Genomic DNA, 26,123 nt, shown 5'->3' with positions numbered 1-26,123 from the left:
GGAGGGTTCAACCCGCTTGTCAGATGCCTGGAGGGCGGGCTGCTCTCTGCGCCGCACAATCGTATCCAATGTTCAGCCCCCACCCGCCCACTGGGGGCCCGCCCGTCGCCTGCTGTGCCCATGCCCGTCTTCCCGGGCCCAGCCTTTGCGTGGGAAGCCGGCCTGTTCCCCTTGCTTTGCACGGATGTTGATAAGAGCAGGGCAACCACCCCCCCCCCAGCTCCCAGGCCAACTGGCAGGACCTGGAGGGCAAAGACCAGGTCCTGTGCCTACGAGGTCAGGGACGGCTTCGCCAAGGCGTGATTTCTTTTTCATTATTGATTTTAGAGGGGGCGGGAGAGAGAGAAACATCGATCTGCTGTCCCACATCGACGCCGTCATCGGTTGACTCTTGTATGAGCCCTGACCGGGGATGGAACCCGCAACCTTGGTTTACGGGGAAGACGCTCTAACCAACGGAGCCACAGTGCCCAGGGCCAGGGTGTGGTTCTTTTAAACTGGCCTTGATGGAAAAGAGAGAAAAGGCACCGGGACAGAAACAACGTTCCTTCTAAGACGGTCCCAAACCCTTCCCCCTGCTGCCCAAGCTGGCGAGTCTCCCTCTGGAAAGTGCTGGAGCGGAGGCGACGGGATCCCGGCGGCGGCTGCCCGGTCAGGCTGCCCGCCGGGCCCTCTTCTCACCGCTGGACGCTGGAGTGGCCGCCTGTCCCCTGGGGGAGGCCCGGGGTCGGAGGAATGGAGGTTAGAGGTGGGAGGGGTGTAGACCGGGGGTGGGAGACAGGAGCCCAGCCGGCCCGCAGCCAGTCCACGCCCAAGGACAGGGGGCGACGGTGAGGGGGGCACAGGGCAGAGGCTCACCTCCCCTTACTCGCCTTCCTGGGGGTCCTCTCCCTGCCGCTCTCCTGGGGCGGGTGCAGTGGGGGCCCAATGGGGTTGGGGGACAGGCAACGGGGCGAATGCCTGGGGGAGACCTGCGCGTGGGGGCTGGGCCTTGGTGACGGAGGAGAGACCGGCCTCCTGGGCCCCGTGGGCCCTGCTGCCCGAGGAAGGAGTGAGGGTGGAGTTCTCAGTGCCCAGCAGTAAATGAGGAGGGGGAGGGAGGGAGAGAGACAGACAGACAGAAAGAGGCAGAGAGAGGGAGGGCGGTAGAGAGAGATGGAGACACGGGGGGGGGGGGGGGGGTCTGTGTGCTCTGCTCCCCCCCCCACCCCGGGACTGTAGCCAGCAGCCGATCTCGGGCAGAATCAGCCTCCTTGGCCGTCAGCGGTTTCCACTGGCCCCACTTTCCAGGAGCAAGCGGGCAGGGTGGCCCTGGGGGCGCCCGAGTGTCAATTAGTGCAAATTATAACCCAAGCCGCCTGCTCCCAGGTCCGAGGTGTCTGGCGTAATGTGTCCAAAGCCTGGCCCCTCCGAACCCCGGGGGTGCACTGTGCCCTGTTTCTTAGTGTAGATTTATGGCTGTGTTTTCAGCGCTAAGAAAAGAGGCTTCGCGTTGCCTCCGTTGAGATGCGGAGGAACAGCCACGGCGGAAAACACGCGGCGGGAGCAGAGGAGCGCGCTCGGGAGAGGCGTGGGCCACGCAAACCGGACATGCAGGACGTGGGCGTTTTGGGCTCTCCCTCGGGGAGCTCAGGTCGGGTGAGGGGCAGGGCCGGTGCGTCTCCATCCTTGTCGCCTGCCCCTGGGCCACCGCCTTCGGGGCGAGGCTCAGCCGACTCTGCTGGCTGCTGGCGGGTGCCTGCGAGAGGGGCCAGCCCTGGGCCCCAGGGGCCAGGCCAGCGGAGCGGCCGCATCGGTTCCCGGCTGGAGCTCCCGGCCACCCCGGGTCTCTTTCTTCTTGAGACTCCGAGTGCTTGTCACACTGCCCAAGGCCACCCGGCGACGGGGCAGTGCAGCAGGGTCAGCCCAGCGTCACCCGAGCCGGCCTGTTCCCTGATAGCCTCTCAGCAGCTGGGGGTGTGGGAAGGACTGAAGCTGGGGGAACATCCTGGCTCCGGAGCTGACGGGGACTTGGAGTCGCAGCCGAGCTCCCCCCTCAGACTGACACCCGCCAGCAGGGGGAGCAGCAGCCCCCTCCCCACCCTCCGGTCACCTCTGGGTCCAGGATGGGCCCCTGAGGAGGAGCACAGGGTGGGCCGAGGCGGCCACAGAGCGGGAGAAGCTGCAGGTGTGCCCACAGCTTGCCCGCCTGCTCCAGGGACCCCGAACCCTCCCTGTGCTGCGCTCTGTGAAGCCCCCACCCCAAGCAGGGGGGGGTGCAGACACCGAGGGCCTCTGGAGTGGGTGCTGGTGCAGGGGCCTCTCTGGGCGCAGGGAGGGAGGGGCCCTCGGGAGCTGCCAGGCGCCCTAGGCGGACAGAGGGACGGGGCCCCCTCGGCCCCTCGCTCCCTCCCCCTTCCACAGCTGCTGTGTTATTTTGTCTTTTTCACGTTTTAAACAATATTTTTGCATTTCCCCTTCCCGCCTGGTCCCTGCACAGAGGGGCGCAGCCAGGCTCAGCTGCGGCTGATCGAAAATGCCATTAATATAAATTGGGGCTAATTACACGGCCCCCTCGGCGATCTGCACCGGCTTCGGGAGCCAGGCCTGCTAGAAAATCCTGGAGGAGCCTCCCCGGGAAGGGCCCAGCTCCCCGCGGACACTCCCCCGGTCCAGCTCCTGCAGCTGGTTTCCACTGGCAGGGGCGGCTCCGAGGGGTCCCCTCCCTCCCGGCTGCACGGGGCTCATGTTCAGATCAGGGCCCATGAAAGATGAATGTCCTGGCTGTGGGGTGCCAGGCTCGGCTCCCGGGAGCCACCCGCGACGGCTGCGCTGCTCCGAACTCGATTTTCTCTTCGGAGCTTCCTCTCGGCAAACTCCTGTGATCATATATTTATCAGCTCAGGTTTGAAGTGAGCTGTGAGCTTGGGGGCGGTTTGCTCAGCACAGAGCCGCTTTCACTGGGTCCTTCAAGCGAAAGTCTGAGCAGAGGTAGTGCCCTTCCCCAGGTGCAGGAGCCCAGGGCTGGCGCTGGAGCTGGGGGCGCTGGAGCTGGGGGCACTATCCGCGAGCGAGAGGGCTCCCCATGATGTTGAGGGTCGCTCCCCGAGTGCTGGGGGGGCTGGCAGGATACAAGACATGGAGAAACTCTCCAACAGAGAAGCTGGCCGACCCTTGGGCCTGGATTCTGTCCACTTGAGGTCCGTCTCTGAGGCTCCCTAATAGGTCACTGGCTCCCTCAGAGCAGGGCCACCACTTGCTGTCACCACTGTGCCCTGGAGCTGGCACCAGGCCTGGCAAGAAGAGCCCACTCAAAGGGGCCAGGATGTGTCCAGCTCGGAGCCCAGGACGGGCGCTGAGCTCAGCAAGTAGGAAGGGAGGTGAACCCCGGCAGGCGGTGACTGGTCTCAGGGACCCCGCTCCTCCATGGGGGTGGTCCCGTGAGGCGGGGGAGGGACGGTGGGAATTGGTGGCTGCACACTGGGCCATATGTCAGCCATACCCGACGTCAGGTCACCTCCTTGAATCCTGCTTCCCCACCTGAAAATGAAGGCAGCGCTGCTCAGCTGAGTGCGGCAGTGAGGCTGGACCCAATGCAGACGGCCCGGCTCAGTGCCGGGCACCCAGCCGGCACCCAGCGGACACCCTTCCCTCCCATCCTGACGTCGGTTCCCCCACCAGCCCCGAGCCCCAGCAGGGACTTCTGAAGCTCACAGATGACATGACGGGCGTTGGGCTCGCACACCGACGGGTGGCTTTTCAGTAAAGCTTTAGGGATAAAGATAAAACAGCATTTAAAGGGGGTGACGATGGTGATGACGCTGAGGCGGATGGTGTCAGAGAAACTTCAGGTGCCCACCTGGAGCTGGCGTGAGGAGGGGGGCTTGGCCCCTGGGACCAGTGTGTCTTCTTGCTGTTTCCTCCCATCGTCGTGGGAAGTCCTGGCGCCATTCGGGACTGCTGGGGACAGAGCGAGTCTGGAGGGGCCGTCAGCGGCTGGAGGCCACACCCATGAAGACCCGCGCTGAGGAGCTCTGACCGAGACCAGCCTGGGAGCTCAGTGCGACAGCAGGTGGCTCAGAGCTGGGATCTGAGATGCCTCAGCTTGGGGGAGAGGGAGAGGGGTGTCTCGCTGCATCCCTGCACTGGATTCTGGGAATATCCCTCTGCGGTCTAGCACAACGCTGGATGGAGTTTTTAAATATTTTCCATACGTGACATCAACTTCCCGCCGCAGCCAGCGAAGGAACTCATCGCGAGTGAGAAGGTCTGGAATCGGGGTGCGGGGCGTCCCCACCACAGGCCAGTCTTCCTGACGAGCCTGAGGTCTCATTCTCGGCTTCCCAGTGCTGCTGGCCGTGGAGCGACAGCCCGTTCCTGCTAAGATGAGGCTCGAGGAGGCGTTTTCGGCCCCTCATTTCAGATGCTCCCGTGGGCGCCGGCTCCTCGCCTCCCGGGTGAGGGTGCGAGGGGAGGGCTGCGCTCTCTGCCCGTTTCCTCGCATGGCTCCCGGGAGATAAAGAGCCTGCCCTCCATCCCCGGGCACAGAGCCTGCTGTCACCCGGCGCCCCTGGGTGTACCTGTGACCACTATCCGGTGTGCGTGCAGGTATGCGTCTGGCTCGCCTCAGCACTGACCACAGTGTCACCTTCAAAGTCTTCATTGTCACTCATGGGGGAGGCAAACCCCAGCCACCCAGGGCCCATTCACAGCCACCCTCTTGGCAGCTTTATCCGGCCACGCCGTGAGGGGCCCTGGCATGCACACAGCACGGACACACACTACATGTCCAAGAACGTCAGGGACAGATGTGTGTCACCAGCCCTCACCTGTCCTCTCCAGGCTTCATGGTGCCTTAACTTTGCACCTTGTCTTTGACCTTTTCAGCTGCAGCCTGGCACACACCCTGGTGCTCGAAGGCGCGAGTTCTCAGTGACGCCTTCGTCAAGTTGGTCTCCTCTCTGTCCAAGGTGACAGGATGTGTCACTTATCAGTGTTGTGCCGGGAAATGTAATTTAGCATTTGTCAAGATTAGCTCAGTCGGGTGACCGGAGCAGTCACTTGGCTTTTCTGAAAATGAACTAAAAGCTCCCACGGTATCGTGTCACCATTTGAAAGTCTCGCAAGAGATCACACCCCGGGGACCCTGGCAATCAGATCACTGCTCAAATAACTTCCAGCCTTTGGGTAGTCTCCGCTGCGCTGCTTCAACTGGCTTTTCTGCTGTGTGTGCAGGCTCCTCGAGCCCGCCTACAGGGCACCCACAGGCTTTCCCTCTGTGTTGGTTCTGGACACTGTTTCTGTGTCCCTGTGCTGTCTGTGTACATTGTCTCCTTGTTCCTACAGTTTGTGTACATTGTTTTCATGTTTCTGTGCTGTTTTTGTACATTGTTTCCGTGTTTCTACCCTGCTTGTATACATTGTTTCCATGTCCCTACGCTGTCTGTGTACATTGTTTCCATGTCCCTATGCTGTCTGTGTGCATTGTTTCCATGTCCCTATGCTGTCTGTGTACATTGTTTCCATATTTCTACACTGTCTGTGTACGTTGTTTCCATGTTTCTATGCTGTGCTGGGTATGTTTCCTTTCATATCGCTTTTCTGTACTTTAATGGGCTACTTTTCAACCGTTGATCCCTCTTTGGAAATTGGAGCAGATTACACGAAAAAGCACCAATGTTTACAAGCCGAAACAGTAACATGCCCATTTTTTGAAAATGCAATAACCCAAGAGTATCCACCTCCAGTTAATTTCTGCTCGAGGGAACCAGCCCAGACCTGCGGTCCCCGCGCCGTCTTTAAGAGCTGAGAGATTATTAAAAGCATAATAATGCTATTTCCATGAAACACGTGTAAACCAAATATTTTGGCTGCTCTCTCCCCCTGAAGCAGCCACTCCCTGTGGACGCTGCGTGGTTCCAGGTTCGGGCGGGGCCAGCTGCAGGCGGCGGCAGGGCCTAGGCCATGCAGAGCTCCCCCGGAGCCCAGTGCAACCCCCTGCAAGGGGAGACCCCCGGAGAGTCGAGCCCTGGGAGTGAGCCAGCTGCGCGGCCTCTCTCAGCTTCTGCCTCCTCCTTGGGTGGAAAACAGGACTGATATCTGCTTTAGGCTTGAAAGGCCATCATCAGATCACACGTACAAATTTCCCTGCGCAGAGGAAGCATTCGCTCCTGGCTGCTATTATCACTGATTAGATAACAATCGATTGGTGATCATATTAATCACTCAGAAACTCATTGTGGGAGGAAAGTACGTGCCTAGAAAACTCCTGGATTGAGGAGCACTCCTCATTTAGCTCTCGCGAGCCAACGCGTTCCCTGCCCCCTAAAAACAACCAGCTGGGGAGCCAAGGTGAAGTGGGGCTCACCCCCATCCAGAGCGGCCGCACACTTCCACCAACCACCCTCCCCACGGCCCCCAGGAAACCTGGACAAAAAGGCGGTTTGCTGTGTGCAGCAGGTAAAACCATTCATGGCAGTTTACTTTAGGCTGGGAGTGTGTTTCTTTCTCGTGAAATATTTATGGTGTGTTTTTATTTATTATTTACGAGGCGCTGGGGAAGCGGTCTGATTTCGGCTGCGTGGGTGGGATCAGCTGCTTGGGGCTTCTCTCGCTCCAGGGGGCTGGGATGAGCGAGAGGCCTTGGGCCTGGGGCTGCCGCCTTCCTGTCCCTCTCGCTGCCACTCCCCTCCCTCTACATCCTGCTGTGGCTGCCACCTTCCAAGGGGGCCAAGGAGCTGGGCCTCCCGCTCCCCGGTGCCACTCACGCTGGATGCATCTGACCCCCATTTATCTTCCCCAAGTCAGAGGAGAGAAGCTCACCTCTCTCCCCACAAAGTGCCAATGATGTAACTTCGGTCTTGGGAGAACTCAGATCCCCATCCTTCACCCCTCCATTTTAATTGATTAATTAACCTTTAAAGATGGACCCAGGAAATAAATTGCTTAATAAAATGAATTATCTCGTCCCCACTGACGCCTGAAACCCACCAAAGCTTGAGGATGGGACTAATGAAGTGCCAAAGGAATGATTAATGAGGGAAATACACTTAATAAAGAATAACTGATGAGCGATCACGGGCGGCCCACACTGCCCTGGCGATTCCTGGGAGACAACCTGCGATTCCCCAAGCTCTGGGGACAGAGGGGACAGGCTTATGGGAACCTGGGCACTGTGGACCAACAAGGGAAACAGGAGGCAGGAAACTGCTTCTACCGAGAGCCTGGTCTGTGCCCGATGCTGTGCTGGCCGCTGTTTTATTGGATCCTCATACAAACCAGGGCCAGGCAGAGCTGCGGAGCCGCTCCCAGAGCCTCACGTCACTGGGCTCCTTACCCGGTGTTAGCATCCCGCACAGCGTCACTCACCTATTCTTCCATCCACCCATCCACCATCCATCCATCCATCCATCCATCCACCACCCACCCAGCCAGCCCTCTCTCCATCCACCCATCCATCCACCCATCCACCACCCACCCACTTATCCATCTGTCTATCCTTATATCCATCCATTCTTCCATCTTTCTATTCATTTATCCATCCTTCCATCCATCTACCCGTCCATCTGGCCAGTGCTCGTCACAGCCTCTCCTGTTCCCAGGCCTGGGAGCCACACGTCCACAAGAGGCGTCTTGAGCGGGCCTCCCACTCGAGGCTCCTTCCAAAACAGTGGCCCCAACAGGACACCACTCCTGCACTACCAGCCACGCCCTTTGCTTAGCACCCGGCAGCCTTGCCCTGGAACGGGCCTGGAGATTTGTGTGGGAAGATGCCAGCTCCGAGCCCATAACTCATGTTCAGTAATCAAATTATTTTTCTTTGGAGGTTTTCAGGGTAAATACAGGCTTAATGAATCAAGCCCCCTGAATTGCTGTTGGGCCCTTCATTAGGTGTTTACAAGGTTCCTGCAAATTAAAAATGGGAAAAGAAATCCCTTCCCACCCATCTGCACCTCCTCCGGGCAGGAACGATTTGATTGTTGTGATTTCCGTGTCCCCACAGCCCTTATCTCTCTGAAAAATTATCCCTTAATTTTTATGAGGTTGCCGGTGAGCCGGGCGACGCTGAGCAATGGCCTGCGCCGTGTCCCCTCTCCTCCGAGTTCACTATGAGCGGTTCCCTGGGTGGGAAGCAAGGTGGATGCTCACTTTTAATTTACTGCTTGCAATAAGCGAGGCTTGATCAACACTCCTCCAATACATTATTTTTTCTGCCAGCCTCCCGTTGCCAGGAGCAGTGGCCCTGAAGCCCCAGGTACAATGACAATGCAGTTGCGAAGACCTCCGCCCCAGGAGAGCTGGCACCCGCCAGGTGGGTGTGGCAAGAGGGGCTGGGGACCAGGAGAGGGAGGGCTCAGGGTCCTCTAGGGCCTGCACAGCGGAAGGAAGGGGCGACGAAAGGGAGCTCCCCCAAGGAGATGAGCCACCTGGTAAACCGACCGCCCTCCTTCGTCCCCGTGGGTCCAGGTGGGACAGTGAGCCTGGCTCTGCAAACCAGGCTGCCCAGAAGCCAGGACTTCCCGGGTCCTGAGGCTCAGCACCCAAACATCCCAACGCGCCACCCTTCACAGAGCCTGCGAGGGACCGTGGTGGCAACTTCAACAACCCAGAGACAGCACAGCGGCCTGAGCACTGCAGACATGCGGGCACCCGACGGGTCCAAAAGCTCCCCGAGTGGCCACGGGTGGAAAGCCGTGGGTACCCCGATGACGGATGGACAGCCCATCACGACATTAAGTGATTTTTCCAGTCAGGCAACGTAAGGCGGGGACAAGGTTCCATTGATTCTCCTGAGCGGCCGCTGAGCCCGGCGGGAGGTGGAGCCGCGGGGACGCCTCGGCCACCCCGGCCGCGCGCCCGTGTAATTAGCTCATCTATAATTGAGCGCGCCTGCTCCGCCGGGCGGGCGCCCATTAGTCAAAATCACGTCTCTCCCGGCTCCACAGGTTGTTGCAAACACATTGGTGATTTGCCGAAAGCCTTGTTTTCATCTTAAATTGTGCCCTTACGCGGCCTGTCGAGAACAGGGACACTTTTGTAAGACGAATGGGGCCTGGTCACATACTCCTCTGTATGACTTTGTAACGTTCCCGGCCCGGTGGCGTTCTGGAGGGACACACTGTGCTGGGATGACATGACACAGTATCGGCAGACACAGCATCTCCCCCCTCGACAGACAGGAGATCAGGGGCCCCGGCCCCCGGCCCCAGCAGGAAAGAGCCCTGAGAGCCCCCTGTGGCCCAGCCGGGTCCTCAGTCCCGGCACCGGCCCGCCCTCGAGGCTCCAGGGAGGGGCCAGGGCACGTGTTTCAGACCCACGGTTTCTTTAAAGGTTCAGGAAGGGCGTTCGCAGCCTGTCTTAGTCAGCTCTGGCCGCGTGACAAAGTGCCATAGACTGGGGAGCTCGAGCCAGGGGTTCTGGAGTCCGGGGAGTCGGAGACGGAGGTGCCAGCAGATTCGGCTCAAGCGCGCGCCTCTCGGCACAGCCCCCGCACATCCCTGCCCCCCGGCTGCACGGGGGAGCGCAGAGACAGGGCTCCTGCCACCCCTCAGGCCCTTCCTGGAGAGCCAGGGGGTGACTCCTGCAGGGAGGAACCGTCCAGCGGGGGGAGGGCCCGGACCACACGCGGCAGCGACGGCCTCAGCCACACGCGGGAGGAGGCCCTGGAGGTCCAGGGAGGTCACGGGTCCTCGATGCCCAGCACAGGCGCTCTGGACAGTGGAGCTAGGAGCCAGGCCCGAAGGCAGACTGACCACTGAGCCCCGCAGCCATCCCCAGTGACAGCATCAGAGGCCGTGGAACTCTGCTCCCAGGGACGGTCATCCCAGCCCCTGGGTTCTGGGGTGAGGGACATGTGTCTGGTGTCCATAGAGCCCTGAGGGCCACACAACATCGCCCACACCCTCCTCCCGTCTGACCGGTGCCTGGGACCTTAGGGCTGGCGGGGCACCTCCCAGCCCTTCGCCACCCCACCCAGAGAGGGACTCAAACAGCCGAGCCCAGTGGCCGTGGGACCATCCCCACCCCCTGCCCTGCCTCCAGACCCAGTCACCCTCAGCCCTGTTCTCTGGTAAAAGGCCAGAAGGGGTCCCAAATGCCTCCCCCCTACACACACACACACACACAGACAGAAGGACCACCCCCGAGGGGCATCTCAGTCTGACTGGAAATGCTGGTGAGAGTGAGCAGCTGATTCTGCACCCCCATGACACACGGGCTTGGGCCCCATAATCAGAAAAAAAGTGTCCCCTTTTCAGCTCCAACTCTAACGCGTGAATGAATACATTACAATAACTTTATTTTTAAAAATCAATGCCCTTTTCTAGCTAATTGCCTTGCGGACGCGGCGGCCTGGGTGGCGGGCAGGTGCAGTGTGTCCCTGAACTCCCCCGCCTCTGTGTTTCTGCCGAAGGGTCTAGGTTGGGAGGGGGGCTGCCCCCCCCCCCCGTGCACCTGCCCGGCAACAGGAGAGACAGGTGAGGGCGGCCCTGGCACACGGGTCCCGGTGAGGACGGGCAATGGGTGCCCGCAGAATGGGCCCTGCGCCCCGAGCCCTCGGGCAGTGGCTCCCCCGCAGCCTCAGTTTCCCCGCCTCTAAGGTGAGCGATGACAATTCCCAGGACCTGACAACGCCACACATCGCCGCCATCACTGTCATTTTATTACCAGGTATCAAATCATCACTATAATTCCTAAACGTTAGAGTTGCCCCTCTGCCAAGGAGTCATGGAATTCAAACGAGTGCTGCTTGTGAAGTCACTGGAGTGACAGGCACTGTGGCATTTACGTCCGCAAATTACCATCCGCCCTAAAGAGCTGCCCGGTGATCACGCGAAGTCTCTGACACACGGGTCCCTGAGAACCGGGCTTGCCCAGCGGGACCCCGCTGCTGCCTGGGCCCTCCTGGGAACCGGGCGTCACCCCAGGGCCCCGGGGCTCGCAGGTCTGTGGGTCCAGAAGAGAGAGGGAGATGCTCCAACTGCCACAACCGGGCACCTCCTCAGGCCCGTCCTGACTTTGGGACCACCCACCACCCAGCCAAGGGCGCTATTTATGTGAACAGGGGTGCAGGGTGCAGGAAAGGGGGCAGCTTCAGGTGGAAGGCCTGTGACTTTTCCTCCGTTTCCGAGCCTGCTGGCCACCATTTATCAAAACTGCGCCAACGTCTCCCCGAGGCCAGGCGGCCCGCACGCGGAGGGCCTGGGCTTGGATGCCAGGCCCGTCTGCCTCCAAGGCCACGTCTGAACCTTGACCCTGGACAGCCCGCCCCTCAGGACAGCATTCAGGGTGCGTCACCTGCAAACCAAAACCCCACCTCTGGGACCGGCTTGTCATTCGGGTGAAACGGGGCAGAGCCCAGACGTCCAGGGCCGCAAGCGAGCCACAAGGAGAAAACCTTGCTGGGATTCAATACCAGAGCTAAATAAAGCAAGGCCCCGGTGTAGGAACTGAGGCTGATTTTCTAAGGAAACCTTGTTTTACAGAACTTAAATTATACCTTTGGTTCCTTTGGGGAAAAGAAAATAGATGTTGCCGTCCCGGCGGGAAAATGGACATCCCACGAAAGACACAGGCTCCATTCCTGCCGGCCCCGCACCGATCTCTCATTCCAGACTATTAACATTTTTAATCAAACGTTTCGGTTCTTGCGCGGCCCGAGGCTGGCAAAGGTCTGCTATCTTGAGCTAAAATCCATCACACGCATCTCAATGAATGCGAGATGCCCAAAGAAGCCGGGGTCCCCGGAGCGTTAACGTCTCCAGCTGCGCGCGGCCCGTGGCAGGTGCCAGGAGGGGCTCCGTCCTCTGGACAGGGCTCGGGGTCTGCCGGGCACAATGGCAGGTGGGCACCGGAGCCCACATAGGACCCAGAGGCCAGGGGCTGGGAGGCAGCGAGGCTCTCAGAGGCCCAGGCCCAGGCCCGTGTTCACATTCCAATGCCCATGGCGCGGGCCCCAGGGTGGCTTTCCTTCTACTGCATCAGCTTCCCGACGGGTCCCATGGGGGCCTTTCCATTCCCTCCCATTTCCTGCCGCTCGCTCAGCATCCTAAGGGCCACATTCTCGGCCGCCTTCCTTCCTTCCTGCGGGCTCCCCGGGGCCCCGCCTCAGCACCCAGGCCTGCGAGAGGCCCCCCGCCGGCCCTAAAGGGAGCGGCTCAGGCACCGGCAGCCTCGTGTCCCGGATTCCAGAAACAAAGTTTGACTTCGCCTGGGTAGACGGAGTGACGGCATTTTATACTCTATAAGAATGGATCCCTCCCAGCCAAGTATCCGATTTACTGAAACACCCCCGCTGGCGATGCTCATTTTTCCTTATGTATTTCCAGGGTCTCCGTCTTTCTCTTGATGGGCTACCAGAAGTCCAGTGCGTCCCTTTTTCCAAGCGGGCTTTGGGCTGGTCTCCACAGGCTTCACCCACCCCGCGTGACCCGCTCCTGCCTTTTCCTTCCTTATTTCTTTCAGGGGACGGCGGGGTGCCCTCCTTCTGGCCCTTTCCCCGGCAGTTCGCTTCAGCTTCTGCCGCTTCCTCATAAATGCATTCAGAGCATCGGGTTCTCTCTAAGAATTGCTCCGTGGCCTGGCCGGCGTGGCTCAGCGGTTGAGCGTCGACCGAGGATCCAGGAGATCGCGGTTCGATTCCCGGTCGGGGCACAGGCCTGGGTTGTGGGCTCAACCTTCAGTGGGGGGAGAGCAGGAGGCAGCCGATCAATGACTCTCATCATCGATGTTTTTCTCTCTCCCTTTCTCTCTGAAATCAATAAAAAAATTTTTTTAATTGCTTTGTTTTTGTCCTGGAGATTGTAACCTGTCGGATTCTATTATCACTTACCCTGTATCTTTAATCCCCTTGCTCATTCCCAAGGGTTACTCAGAGCGATGTGAATTAGTTCCCACAAATTAGGGGTTTCTGAAAAAAAAAATAAAACCTTCCTTTTCTTCGTCGGAACGTCCTTTACGTGTGGTCGGAGAACGCGGTTTCTCTTATGTGAATTCTTCGAAACTGAGGCTTCCTTCCCAGCCCAACAGGCGGCCTATTTTTGTGTTTTCCTGTGCGCGGGGCAAGGCCAGGCAGCCCTGCGCACCCCACAGCGCCAGCGAGCTCCCCCGCGAGAAGGCGGCAGCCCCCCTGCTCCCCCCGAGCTCCCCGAAAAAGCTTCGCTAAGATTCCTCCCCGACTTCCCGTGAGTTTTGCTCCCTGCTTTTCCTGAGGCTCTGCAGCCAGGTTCCTATGTGCGAGCGACAGCGGCTGGTCTTCACTTACTGATGACGACGTGGTGTCCTTCGCGTCTGGTGACCCTTTCATCCTTAACTCCGCCTCGTGTCTCTTTTCCTCGCCTCAAAACGGTGGCGCGAAAACCCCCTACGCCATGAAATTAACGTGAGGCCCAAACGCGTTCACCTGCGTGCGCCGTGGGCTGAAATTCGGGTCTAGAATAGTGCCCCCCTTCTCCCCCACTCTTTAAATTTATTTTTCAATTACAGTTGACGTACAATATCCTATTAGTTTCAAGTGTAAAACGTGGTGATTAAACATTTATACACCTTACCAAGTGGCCCCCCCGATATTTCCAGGACCCACCTGGCACCATCCGTAGTTATTACAATATTATTGACTATATTCCCTGTGCCGCACTTTCCATCCCGATTTTTAATTTACCGCGAGTCTCAACAATTCCCGGCGGCCGGGGCCCCTCGGCCCCTCTCTGGCAGACTCTGCCTGGACCTCCCCCCTCTCCGCCCAGCACCTGTCCTGCTCAGAGGAATGTGGGGGGGCTCCTGGGGAGGGAACTGTGACAGATGCCCCCTTGGCAGAAGTTAGAGGACGAATGTCCCCTCCTGAGCTGCGGGGATGAGCACAGGCAGACACAGGGAAGATGGTCCAGGTAGAGGTTTTATCTAAATACATGAGTGGTGAATGCACCGGCCAGCCAGCCTGACAAACACTTGCAGACAAAGCCCTGCAGCCCAGCTCCGGTGGAGAGAATCTCTGGAAAGGCTGCCCTGCCTTGTCGGTGGCACGCAGAGGGCAGGAGGCGGCACAGCGCCCGCCGGATCCCCTCTGAGCTCCCCAGGCCTGCGCGTGGGCACCCAGTGGCCCAGAGCCGCCTGGGGCCTCGGAACGGGCATAAATCACTCCCTGAGCGGGGACGGTGGCGGGATCCGCCGCCGGAGTGTAACTCAATTACGGCCTGGAAGCCGGCCTCCTAAACGCTGTGATCCATCTGAATTAAACCGCGGATTTTAATAACATGGCCCTTCCAGGAGCCTCCCTTCCCAGCTTTATCATCTCCAGGCCGACTGGTTTACAAACGAAAAAAATTAAGCCGCAGGGGATACTCAGTAACCAGCTTTTAAATGTTTGTTCCTGGTGGTTTATGGGGGGGAAAGAGCCCCAGCATCTGGCAAACCCTCGGGGCTGGGAGGGAATCGGGGTTACGAGGGGCCACGAGCGGACCCAGAGCTCCCCACACCCACCTGCCACCTGGGACTCACCTGGGAGCCTGGGGAGAGGCCTGGGACTCTGCTTTCTGCAGCCTGGCCGGTCATTCTGAAGCTCGGCTCTGTCCGACTGGTCCTACCTGCCCCCTGCAGCCCCTCCAGCCGTCCTCACACGGTGGCCTAAGGGCTTCCCCGGGAGAGGCTGTGACCCTGTGACTATAAGAGACATTCAGTCTCCCTCCCAGCTCCTAGCGCCCGGGAATACCCTCGGGGCGAGAGTGGTACAGGTGTCCCTTGTTATGTTAACAAGGTGACCTTGACCGCACCGGGGTGGGGGCGGGATGCCTGGGGGCGCTTCCAGGGAGCGGTGGGCACTGGAGGCCGAGCTCCTTCTCCAGGGGCCTGTGGTTTCATCCGTAGTGACCCCCAGGGGAGAGGGCCTGGGAGCGCCCGGCTGGTGAACGGGTGCAGGTGCCGGGACTCAGAGAGCACGGGGTCCCCGCCCCTCGCGTGTCCCATCTGGCTGTTCCTGCGTCGTGTCCTTCAGCAATGACCCAGTGACCCGGTGTGAGGTCAGCGGCTACAGCGAGTAAATCAAACCCAAGGCACCCTGGGCCTACGGGCAGCTGGTCAGAGCACCGGGCGTGGAGCCCTGAACCTGTGGGGTCTGCCGCTGTCTCCACGCAGGTAGTGTCAGAGCTGAGTTGAGTTGCAGGACACCAGCGAGTGCCCGGGAATTGCTTGGTGATGTGGAAATACCTCCCCCCCCCCCTCTGGGCTTCCCTGGAGTCAGAGTTCCAGAGGCCGCCACGGCCCAGTGAGTCTGGGAACTGGTGCCGGTTGGCTCCCCAGTTCCCAGGCAGCGTGGTCCCCACGGCTTCATCTCCAAAATCCACAGACGAAGGGCTCCCACCCCGAGGACTGGCATCTCCCCTGTCTCCCCGTGAAGAGTAAAAACAGTGAGATGCTCAATACGTCGCCTTCCACGGTGCCCGCCGGCAGGCAGGAGGTACCGTGCGCCTGTTCACCTGACAGTGTATGAGAAACGCGATCGATTCCTTGGTCCCAGCGAGGCTCCAGCTCCCTGACCTGCTCAGTCGGGCTCAGCGGATGTAAAATATGGAGATCGGCAACGGTGAGGTTCAGAGAGGCCCATCACCTGCCCGAGGCCACACAGCTGGGATTGGAACATAGCCCGCTGGACTCTGAAACCCAAGATCCTGCCCCCATGCCCCTGTGCGCCCCAGCGCCGAGGAGCACCCACTGAACTGAGGCCCGGCACCCAGGGGGCCAGCGCACGAGACGGAAGGGCTGAGAGGGAGGCAGGCCGGGCCCTAGGGCTGAGCTCGCACGCGGCTCCACGCCCCCTGCGGTCCACGTGGAGGGGGGTGAACAGGTGAGAGTCCTTTATGGGGAAGGAGGGAGCACACCTGCTCAGAGAGGGAGATGCCGGGAGCCCTCGGGGTAGAGTGATCTTTGCGACTCTCTCGTTGAGAGAACCGTGGCCTCGGGTTGTGCAGCTGCTTCTCATTAAGGTCCCGCAACTCCCGGCGCGGAAAGGAAGCTGCAGCTCCGAGAAGGCCGGGCTTTGCCAAGACCCGGTCGCGGGACCCGAATGTGCGGGCTCCTTGCTCCAGAGACAGAGCGAGGGCACCCAGAGGCCTGGGCCGGCTGCTCGCCCTGCCAACCGTCGTCTGTTTCCAAAAGGCCTTTATTAGGCGTTTGGTGGGAGACGGCGAGCGGAGACTCCGTGGCGGCCGACGGTGGACGGGCGTCTGGGGCCAGGTCGACCAGGAGTCCAGGCGAGGAGCTTGCCCGCAGCTGCTGCTTGTGTTGAGGGGTCCCCGCCCCCCTCGAGAGAGGCTGCAGGAAACCAACTGGTTATTCACAGGGGTGACTTTGGCTCCATTTCAAAAGATAAAACATTTTGATCACATCTCCCAAATTCCGTGTCCTGGAGCGTGGCCCAGGGGTCGCGGGCAGGCGCGTGGAGACGCCATTAGCCCACCAGGGCCGAGGAAACCCCGGGAGCGCGGCCCGGAGCTTGGGGCGTTGGCGCCCGGGAGTCCCCGCGCACCCTCCGGATGGAGCAGCTATGAAACGAGCTCCGACAATTGAATAAATCAGTCTTCTTTATAGAGCTGTTGTTCGTGTAAATGTAATTAGATTCTCCAACGCCTCGCTCCAATTTTTAAAACCCAATAGGATCGAGGCAGGAACTTTTCCCTTGTTTTTTTTTCCTTCCCTCATTCTGGTGGGAAAAGTAAAACGTGCTAATGATTTTTCTTCTGGTTTAATAAAGAAACATTAACGAGCACTTACGCCTTCAGGAAAACAGGGAGACAGGTTTCAGTATTGCAGCCAGGGTGACGCAGAACTCGTCCAGACGCCTTGTCCTGGGGACAAAGGTCACCTCTCGAGGCACAGGGACACTGGGGTCCCCCCCAGCTCCTTGGGTCTTTGCTCAAATCTCTCCCACCCTCCCGTCCACACCCCAGAATTTCCCAGGTTAAGGTCCCTCTTTCGCACCAAGACCGTGTAAGGCTGTCATTAGAATTAAATGAGTGCTTGGCCCGTGTGGCTCAGTGGTCGAGCATCGTTCCTGATGCCAAGAGGTCATCAGTTCGATGCCCGGTCAGGACACATGCCCGGGTTTCGGGCTCGATCCCCAGTCGGGGGCATGCAGGAGGCAGCCGCTCAATGTTTCTCTCTCATCAATGTTTCTCTCTCTCTCTCCCCCCTCTCACTTCCTCTCTCTCTAAAGTCAATTTTTAAAAACATATTTTTTAAAATGAATTAAATGAGCTGAAACACTTGGCGTGCATCTAATTGCGCCTGGCACGCGGCTACTCCGAAGCGTTATATTTTACCTGGGATGTTTCATTGAATCTAGGACGCCGTCGATGGGAAAACGCTCCGTTGCTTTATCTACCACTAAGAAAGAAAAAACGCCGCCAATTAAACTGCCTCGGTGCTTTCTTACCGCCGCCAACTAGTTTGCACGTATGGAAGGAGCGCTCTGGGCTGAACTGGGCGGGGGTTTTACACTCTCGCTGTGGTGCGCCCATAAAGAGCAAGGCGTCCAGGAAACAAATTAGTTACGGCATTTTTAAAACATTAGCCCGCTGGAGTCAATACTCTGATTCGATTTCCCGCTCCCGGCGTTTGAGGCCCTGAGCCTGTCCCCCCATCGGCGTCCTGCGCGCTGTCGGGAGCATCGGGCGCAGCTGGTCCCAGGAGGACCCGTGAAAGGCAGAGACGCTGTGGCCACTGCAGAGCCCGGCTGGCCGGGGGGTGGGCTGGGCCTGCCGCCCCCACTCGGGGAACTTGAGCCCAAGAGCTTGCTGGCCCGATGCTCCACCTCCCTGGCCTCCTGGCCGCACCCCGGTCTCCCGGCTGCACCCCAGGTCTCCCGGCCGCACCCCTGTCTCCCAGCCGCACCCCAGGTCTCCCAGCTGCACCCCTGTCTCCCGGCTGCACCCCAGGTCTCCCGGCCGCACCCCTGTCTCCTGGGGCCCACGTGCTGTCTCCAGATTGTCTCCCAGGCCCACACCGGGCTGCAAGGTGAGCGAACAGGTGAGTGAGTGAGCGGGTGGGGGGTGATCGGCCCCACCTGCGCCAACGTCGGGCCTGCCCGCCAGGCTCCAGCCCCCGCAGAGCCCCGGCCCGGTTCCCCCGCCAGGACCTGGCCTGCAGGGCAGCCAGGCGCCTGGGGCCGGGAGATATTAAACATATTATGCAGATGCCTTTTCGAGTTTGTAAAGCTCCTCCCAGAGAGGGATCTGAGTCTTCTCCCGCCGACAAGATGTTTGCAAACTTCGCTATTGTCCAGGTCGTCACTGTGAAGCCGAGGTTGGCATAGCGCGGGCCGGAGAAGGGGGATCTATTTTCCCCGCTAATCAGGTTTATTTTTCCTCTCGCTGAATAATACATGATCCGTGTCAAAATACATTACAGTCCTTGCGTTATAAACCGCGGGGCTGCCCCGCACAGCGCCCCGCCTGTGCCCGCCGCCTGCCCCTCCGCGAGGCACCCTTCCCTCCCGCCACCCTCGTGCCAGTCATCCCCCCAGGCAGGAGAGACGTAAATCCGGCGCCTGGGGGCCTGCGCGTCGCGTTAGGAATCGGTCCTGTGACTGTATATAACGTAACAGCTCCGATCCCAAGCCACATCTGGTGTAAGTAAAAACATCAAGCGATTTCTCTAAGTGCTTGATTTTTTTTTTCATCGGCGATTTAGTCTACTGCATTTTTGTAAAGGCCCATTTATTCAGCCCTGGAGGAAATACATACATATATGTGTATATATATATAGCCGGTATCCACTGAGCGGCGACGGGGAGAGAGGCCTCGCGTGGTCGGTCCCCGCCTGCTGGCGGCCACCCGCCTCCCTCCTAAGTCCCTGGGCCTCAGTTTCCCCCCTCCATGAAGGGAAATGGATCGCCATTCTTCCGAGGGGCCACTTTCCAAGCTGAAAACGAGGCAAAGGGAGCTGGCAGAGACCGCGAGAGGCCGTGGCTGCCGTGTTGGGCATTTCCGAAGAGTCCATGCAGCCCCGGCCGGTGTGGCTCAGCGGTTAGAGCGTCAGGCTGTGGACTGAAGGGTCCCGGGCTCGATTCCGGCCGAGGGCAGGTACCTGGGTTGCAGGCTGGATGCGGGAGGTGATAAATCACTGTGTCTCTCTCACATCGATGTTTCTCTCTCTCTCTCCCTCTCCCCCCCCCCTTCCCCTGTCTCTGAAAAGCAATGGAAATAACATCCTCAGGTGAGGATTTCAAAAAAAAGTCCGTGCGGCTGCACCTTTGACGCCTCCTGGACCACAGCAGCGGGAGCCACGTAATGCCGACCAGGACGCGGTCACACACCGCCCAGGAGAAGAAGCGCTCCGCCTTAGAGCGTGGGATGGAGGGGAGCAGGGGGGAAAGGGGGGCACCTGTAATACTTTCAACAATAAAGATAAATTTAAAAAATAAAAAATAAAGCACTCAGCTTTGAAGGGCAAAGCGGTTTTTCTTTAGGTAAAGGCCCGGAGGGAGGACCTGGCCTGGAAACCCCTTTGCCCGGCCCTCGAGGCTGTGGCGGGTCTCCCCCTCCCAAGCACCCCAGCCCCTGGCGCTCACGCAGGTGAGCCCGGGCTCTCCTGGGGGGTTGTGCACCTTGCAGGTGGCCCTGGCCGACTGGCTCGGATACACTGATAGCAAAGGAAAGGTGCCGGGGGGCTCAGCTGTCCTTTTGACCTTCACAAGTAAAGACAAGGACATGTTTCCAGAGAGCGAGAAACCCAGCGCCTGTCAGCGGTGAGGCTGGCGAGCCCTGTGCCCTTCACGTGGCAGGTGGGGAGGCCGCTCGGGCCCCTGTCACTCGGGAGCAGCTTCCAGCTGTGCACCAAGGCCCGGCCCTGGGCCCTCGCCCAGTGGGAGCCCCCAGAAGGATCTGCAGCTATTACTCCAGAAACTCGGGAAGACATGAGTCAGGGGCTGGGTAAGGTGCCAGGTGACCAAGTTTCCCAACCGGCCTGGAGCCCAGATTTCGCCCGCTCCGTTCTCACGGGCCAGTGGCCGGGACTTTCAGCCCCCTCTCTGCAGGCTGCTGGCCAGCGGGGAAGGGGACTCCATCCGGAGCTGGCTCCCCTTTATCTTGATTTAAAGGGGGATTAGGGAAGCCTGCAGAACCAGGGAGCGTGCGGCGAGGCTACTGCAAAGACAGGATTGTTAACGCGGCTGGATCAAAGGCCTCTCCGGTGCGCCCACATCTGAAGCCCGCCCTTCTTCACTCCCCGGAGAGCCCGGGGTCAGCGGGCAATTGGCGCATGGTTCCCAGTGCCAGGTGCTTCCCACGCAGCAGGCAGGGACCACAGAGCTCCGCCTCCTGCCCGCCACCCGGGGAAGGGAGAGGGGCCCTCGGGTGTGCACCGCATGCGGGGCCGGCACGTCGCGTGTTCCCTCATTGATCCCGGGGACAATCCTCGGAGGCGCAGAGTGTTGCGCCCCTGGATCAGAGGAAGAAACCGGCACTCGACGCAGAGAAACTTAATAACCTGCCCAAGGTCACACCCCTTGACAGATGGGCCGCCAGGATTCAAGAGCACACGCTCTCTTCCCAGTGCCCGCTGGGGACATGGGCTTGGGCCCTGAGCTCCCAGCAGAGTCACAGACAATTTGGGGATTATTTACATCCTCCAACCAAGTGTCCCCTCGCTTTCCCTCACTGGCGTCCCGGGGGCTCTGGGGCAGAGAAGCCACCACCTGCCACCCTGAATTTGGCAAGGGGCTCGGGAGGTCCCACCCCAGGGGCCGCCTGCTCGCCAGCTCCCCCTCTATCCTGTGGCCTCTCCTTGCTCCCACCTCCAGGATGCTCAGTCCCCCCCCCGGTGACAGGGCTTCTGCCACCAGCAAGGTCAAAGCCACAGCCCATTCTTCAAGTGCCACATGCAGCACTCGGCGGAGCGGCCAGGCCCTGCGCTCGGGAAAGGTGAGCGTGAGTCTCTCGTGGCCGGGAGGCCTATAACTCGGGGCGCTGCAGGCAGGGAGAGCCAGGGCAGGCCGCAGAGGTGGGGAAAGGAACCCCCCTCCCAGCCTCGCGGTCCGCGCCCTCCGGCAGGGGAGCGCTTTGTTTTTGATGAAACAGCTGACACTTGTCTCCAGGAGCCCAAACTGAGAAAAATGAGGCCGGCGCTCTTTATCCCAGCCGGAGATTAAGGTGTCCTGACCTGACGCCCCCCCTTCCACCCCCCTCCAGGTCCCAGCAGACGACTCGGCCCGAATACAAAAAACGGGAACCGGCGCGGTGTTTCCTCCCCGCGCACGGAGCCGCAGCTGGCCGGCTGGTTTTTTTCCTGCACAAACAAGAGTTGACAAGGCAGGAAGGGGCGGCCGGCTGGCGGGCCACCCCGTGTTCTCCTACGGATGCTGTGCGCTCCCATTCGTGCAAATCCATATGGGTTTAGGGGCTCGGGCTGAAGTGCCAGCCGGCGCCGTCGGTAAAGAAAATTGGATTTTTTGAAGCAAAGCCGTGGTGGGGGGCAGGCAAGGCTTCGGGATGAAGAGGCATTTGCACATTTTGGAAACACGCTGGGTCCAAGCCCACCTGCTGGGTGTCGCAGACGCGGGCGGCAATGCCACACTTCAGCTCCTGGGCACCACGGAGGCCCACAGCCCACCCTGGTCATGGGCCTCGCTGAGCTTTTTTTCTTTGCATCTGAGTTTTCTCTGAAATGATGGAGGGATGGAGGCCAGGCCTTGTGTATACACAAGGTCCAGGGCCAAGGGGAGATAACAACCCCAGATGCCACCCTGGGGGGAAGAAATAGGGGGTGGGAGTTGGCGGGTAAATGGCCCAGCCTCCTTCCTGCAGAGGTGCCCTGGCGAGAGGCGGTTCACACCTTCTTCCCAGGCCCCCCGGAGGACGGAAGCCCCGTTGAACGTAGCCGCAAACTCCACAGCACATCCTGTCGTTCCACTTTCCTCCTGCCCGGGGCCCCCGCCCCCCCTGCCCCTGCTCCCTGGGATCACGCCCCTGCCCCCACTAAAGGACCTGCGCTCGAGTCCTTGTCTCAGGCCCTGCTCCTGGGGGATCCGCACCAGACTGAGAAAGCTGCCCTTCCGAGTGGGGCCCTGGGACGGGATTGCTCCCCTAAGACAGCAACAGAGACCCCACTGCAGGTGACAGAGCGGCGACCATCCCTGGTGGACGGCAGCATCCCGCCTGTCACGACTCTCGCCTGCAGCCGGGCCGCCGCGGCTCAGCAGCTGAGCGTCGACCTATGAACCTGGAGGTCAGGGTTCGATTCCCGGTCAGGGCCCAGGCCCGGGTTGCGGGCTCGATCCCCAGCGGGGGGGGGGTGCAGGAGGCAGCCGGTCAATGACTCTCATCATTGATGTTTCTCTCTCTCTCTCTCTCTCTCTCTTTCTGAAATCAATAAAAAACATATATTTTTTTAATAAAAACCGCTCTCCTGTGCTGCGTTGGGTGAGGCACAGGTGGGAGGCGGGCACTGGCTTATGCGGGCACTGGCCCTCGGAGCGTAGGGGACCCCTGGTAGCTTCCAGGAGGGGAGGGTTTGCTGGCTTCGTTAAGCACCTTAGACCTGGCGAAAGAGAAAGGCAAGCTCCGGTCAGCGGGGGTCAGCTCGGGACACGCTGCCGAAGCCGGAGCCCCGTGGCAGCCGCTGCAGCCCCCCCTCGGCTCCTGCGGCCAGGGCGCTGCAATGAAATTCCCGGCGGGACGGCTGTGAAGGAGGCGAGGCCGTCGCCTCGACAGGTGATGTCAAGGGCGGGTAGAGAAGGAGGGGGGCCCTGATCAAAAGGTGGAGACACCTGGGCAAGTGCACCCCAGAGCCTTGAACCATGTCCTCTGAACCCTCTGGGCTGCGGGGGGAAATCTTTCTCCCCTTTTCCAGAGGAAACCTCCTCGAAATCGGTGACCGTGGAAAGCCGAGTCTTGGTGGTGTAACGATGCCCACGGGATGATGTTTCCTGCTCGGGGTCGGGGCCTCTCCGCTCCGCCTCCTGACCCACAGCTGGTGTCCGCTGTCCTCAGCCCACGCAGCCTGCGAGAGACCCAGAGTGACCGGTGGGGAAGGGAGGTGATGGATTGTAGGACGAAACACAGCACTGAGCCAGCTGTGTGTGCGTGCATGTGCGTATGTGTGTGTGTGTGCCTGTGTGCATGTGCGCGCGTGTGTGCATGTGTGTGCGTGCATGTGTGTGCGCACACGTGTGTGCGTGTGTGTGCGTGTGTGTGCATGTGTGTGTGCGTGCGTGTGTGCATGTGTGCGCGTGTGTGCATGTGTGTGCGTGCATGTGTGCGCGCACACGTGTGTGCGTGTGTGTGCGTGTGTGTGTGTGCGCGTGTGTGTGCATGTGTGTGTGTCTGTGTGCGTGTGTGTGTGTGCATGTGTGTGTGTCTGTGTGCGTGTGTGTGTGTGTGTCACGAGTCCCTCAGGCCTGAGCCTCCTGTGAGGGTCCAACCAGCCACCACCGTGGACACTCGGCGATGGGGCGGACGTGACGAGAGGCACGTGAAGATCTGAAGAGCCAGGGAGTGGCTGCCACGGACAGCCCTGTGCCCGGCTGGCCGCAGCCCTGTCCTGATTGGACAGCCCCGTGCACGCCGGTGGGGTCTCCTCTCAAGCCAATGCCTCCTGACTCCCCGCTTTCCTGCCCTAAGGCTTCCCCCAAAGTTGTAAAATGCCCCCCTCCCACAGGGGCGACCCCCACAGGGTGGAGATGAGGAGCTGGTGGGTAAATACACCCACCGTGCCTTCTGTAGAGAGACAGTCTGAAGCACATTCTAAAAAACGCCTCCGAGTCCAGGAAAACGAAGATCCATTCGCCCACAGGGTTAACCGGCCCAACAAGGAGCCCTTTATTTTATTATTTTATTTTATTTTTTATTTTATTTATTTTATTTTATTTTTTATTTTATTTTATTTATTTTATTTTATATTTTATTTTATTTTATTATTTTATTACCCTAGCCAATTTGGCTCAGTGATTAGAGTGCTGGCCCGCAGACTAACGGGTCCCGGGTTCGATTCTGATCAAGGGCAAGTACCTCGGTTGCAGGTTTGATCCCTGGTCCCCCGGGGCCTCCTGCAGGAGGCAACCCATCCTTGTGTCTCTCTCCCATCGATGTTTCTCTCCCTCTCTCTCTCTGTCTCTCTCTCTCTGTCTCTCTTTCTCCCTTCCACTCTCTCTGAAAAGCAACGGGAAAAATATCCTCGGGTGAGGGTTAGAAATAAGAACAATAAAATTTTTTAAAAAAATTTATTTTAGAGAGAGAGCGGGAGAGAGAGAAGGAGAGAGAGAAACATCAGTGGTGAGAGCCATTGGTCGGCGGCCTCCTGCCCGCCCCCTTTTGGGGATCGAGCCTGCACCCCGGGCACGTGCCCCGACGGGGAATCGAACAAGCGGCCTCTCCGCGCACGGGGACGGCGCTCAGCCAACCGAGCCACACTGGTCCCGAGGGGTCCTTCAAATACACCTAAAACCTATGTAATTTCATTAACCAGCGTCACCCAATAAACTCAATAAAAAATAAATAAAATGAGTCCTTCCTTGACTTTCCTTCCTTCCCGGCCGACTCCCACGGATCCAGTCTCCTGGTTCCCGAGAACCCGCTTACCTTCAGCTGACCCTCTGCACTGTGGCCCCTGCCTCAGGCTCCGCCTGCGGGGAACCCAAACAGAGGCGTCGGGGTGACGCTTCCACCCCGTCCGCCGGCCGGGGTCAGGTTCCGTCCAGCGCAGAGGGGACGAGGGAGCGGCCGGCAGCTTCCACCCTCCCCGGCCAGGCCGGACGCGGCTGTGCGAGGGGCGGTTCAGGGGACACCAGGTTTCAGTGCTGCTTTAACTGTCAGCGACTTAAAACCTGAAGGTGCTCGGTCGTGGTCATTACTGACCCCCCATTTCCTGGGGATAAAGCTCCTGGCTCACCTTGGCTCACCAGCTTCCGCGGCGCCCCCCCCGACCCCCGTGTCCGCCGGTCGCATCCTGGCACCTGGCCAGGCTGGTCGCCTGCTGAAGGACACAAGGTACAGAACAAGCCGGCGGGCGGGAGGAGGCTGGGGCCTGCGGACAAGGGAAGGGTCCTTCCCAGACGGCCGGCTCCGGGGGCAGCCCCGCAGTTTGGAAGGAGGCTCTGGATCGGTGGCCGCCGTCTCTGCGTGACACCGGAGTCCCACGGCGTCCCAGCCGCGGGTAACAAAGGCGCGTAAACTAGGGGTGCACTTCCCCATGCGGCCGAACCAGCTTCAGCCGTCCCTCATCGGTCTCCCCGAAGGAGACGCGGCGGAGCCCGGGAGGCGGTGCGGGCCCCGGGCCAGGGCTGCGCCTTCCGAGCGGACGCGGACGCGCACTGCAAACCTGCTGCTGCTCCCCCGGGCGGGCGCCGCGACGGGAGTGGGTTTTCTTCGCCAAGCGCCCCGAGTGTCACGCGAGGAGGGAGGGACCAGACTGGGGTCACCACGGGCTGGCATTTCCCAGCCAGAAGGGGTTTCCCCGCTGGTATCATTTCTCTACGTATATCCTGCCTCTGTCTTTTCCACAGACGATTCGGCCGAATTTACAAACGTGGCCCAGGCGTCAGCTGGGACCCGGGTCCAGGCTCTGTGAGAAATTACCTTTGGAGACGCACGAAAACAGCATCGAAGGCGGCTGTGAGCGTCGCGGAATCTCCGGGCGCGGGACGGGGGACGGTCGGGGGTCCGATGGAGTCCGCGGCCTGATTCTGCGACGCCCCCGCCCGGTCCCCACCCTCTCACTTCTCCACCCACCCACCCGCAGCCTCTCCCGGGGAGAAGTCCAGAAACCCCGCCCGATGCCCCGTCCACTCTCCCCGCTGCTGGAGGCATGGACTTGGCCTTTCCGATGAATTTTCCATCTTCTCTCTGCGCCAACATCCCTTTCGATTCTCCCTCACGCCAACCCCAGGGCTGACGTGACGCGGACGGGACCGAGGGTCTGCCGGGGGGCGCCGGGCTCCACAGGCTGCCCTTGGAACCCGAGGCCGGGACCTCAAGCGCCCCAAAGCCTCGCCCTGTCCCCTGAAACACGTGCAGCTCACTGAGGCGGCGTAAACCGTGAACGCGGGGGCAGCCTGGCCGCCGGGGAGAGGGAAAGCCGCGGGAGGGCGAGAAAGGGGCCGGTCCTCGGAGCGCGGGCGGTAAACGCACCTGCCAGGGCGGGGCCTCGGAATTAGCTCCACA

Source organism: Miniopterus schreibersii, assembly GCF_964146895.1.
Source record: "Miniopterus schreibersii genome assembly, chromosome: 8".
In the NCBI taxonomy this organism is placed as follows: domain Eukaryota; kingdom Metazoa; phylum Chordata; class Mammalia; order Chiroptera; family Miniopteridae; genus Miniopterus; species Miniopterus schreibersii.
The sequence above is the reverse complement of the archived record's forward strand: the minus strand, read 5'-3'. Positions refer to the sequence as shown.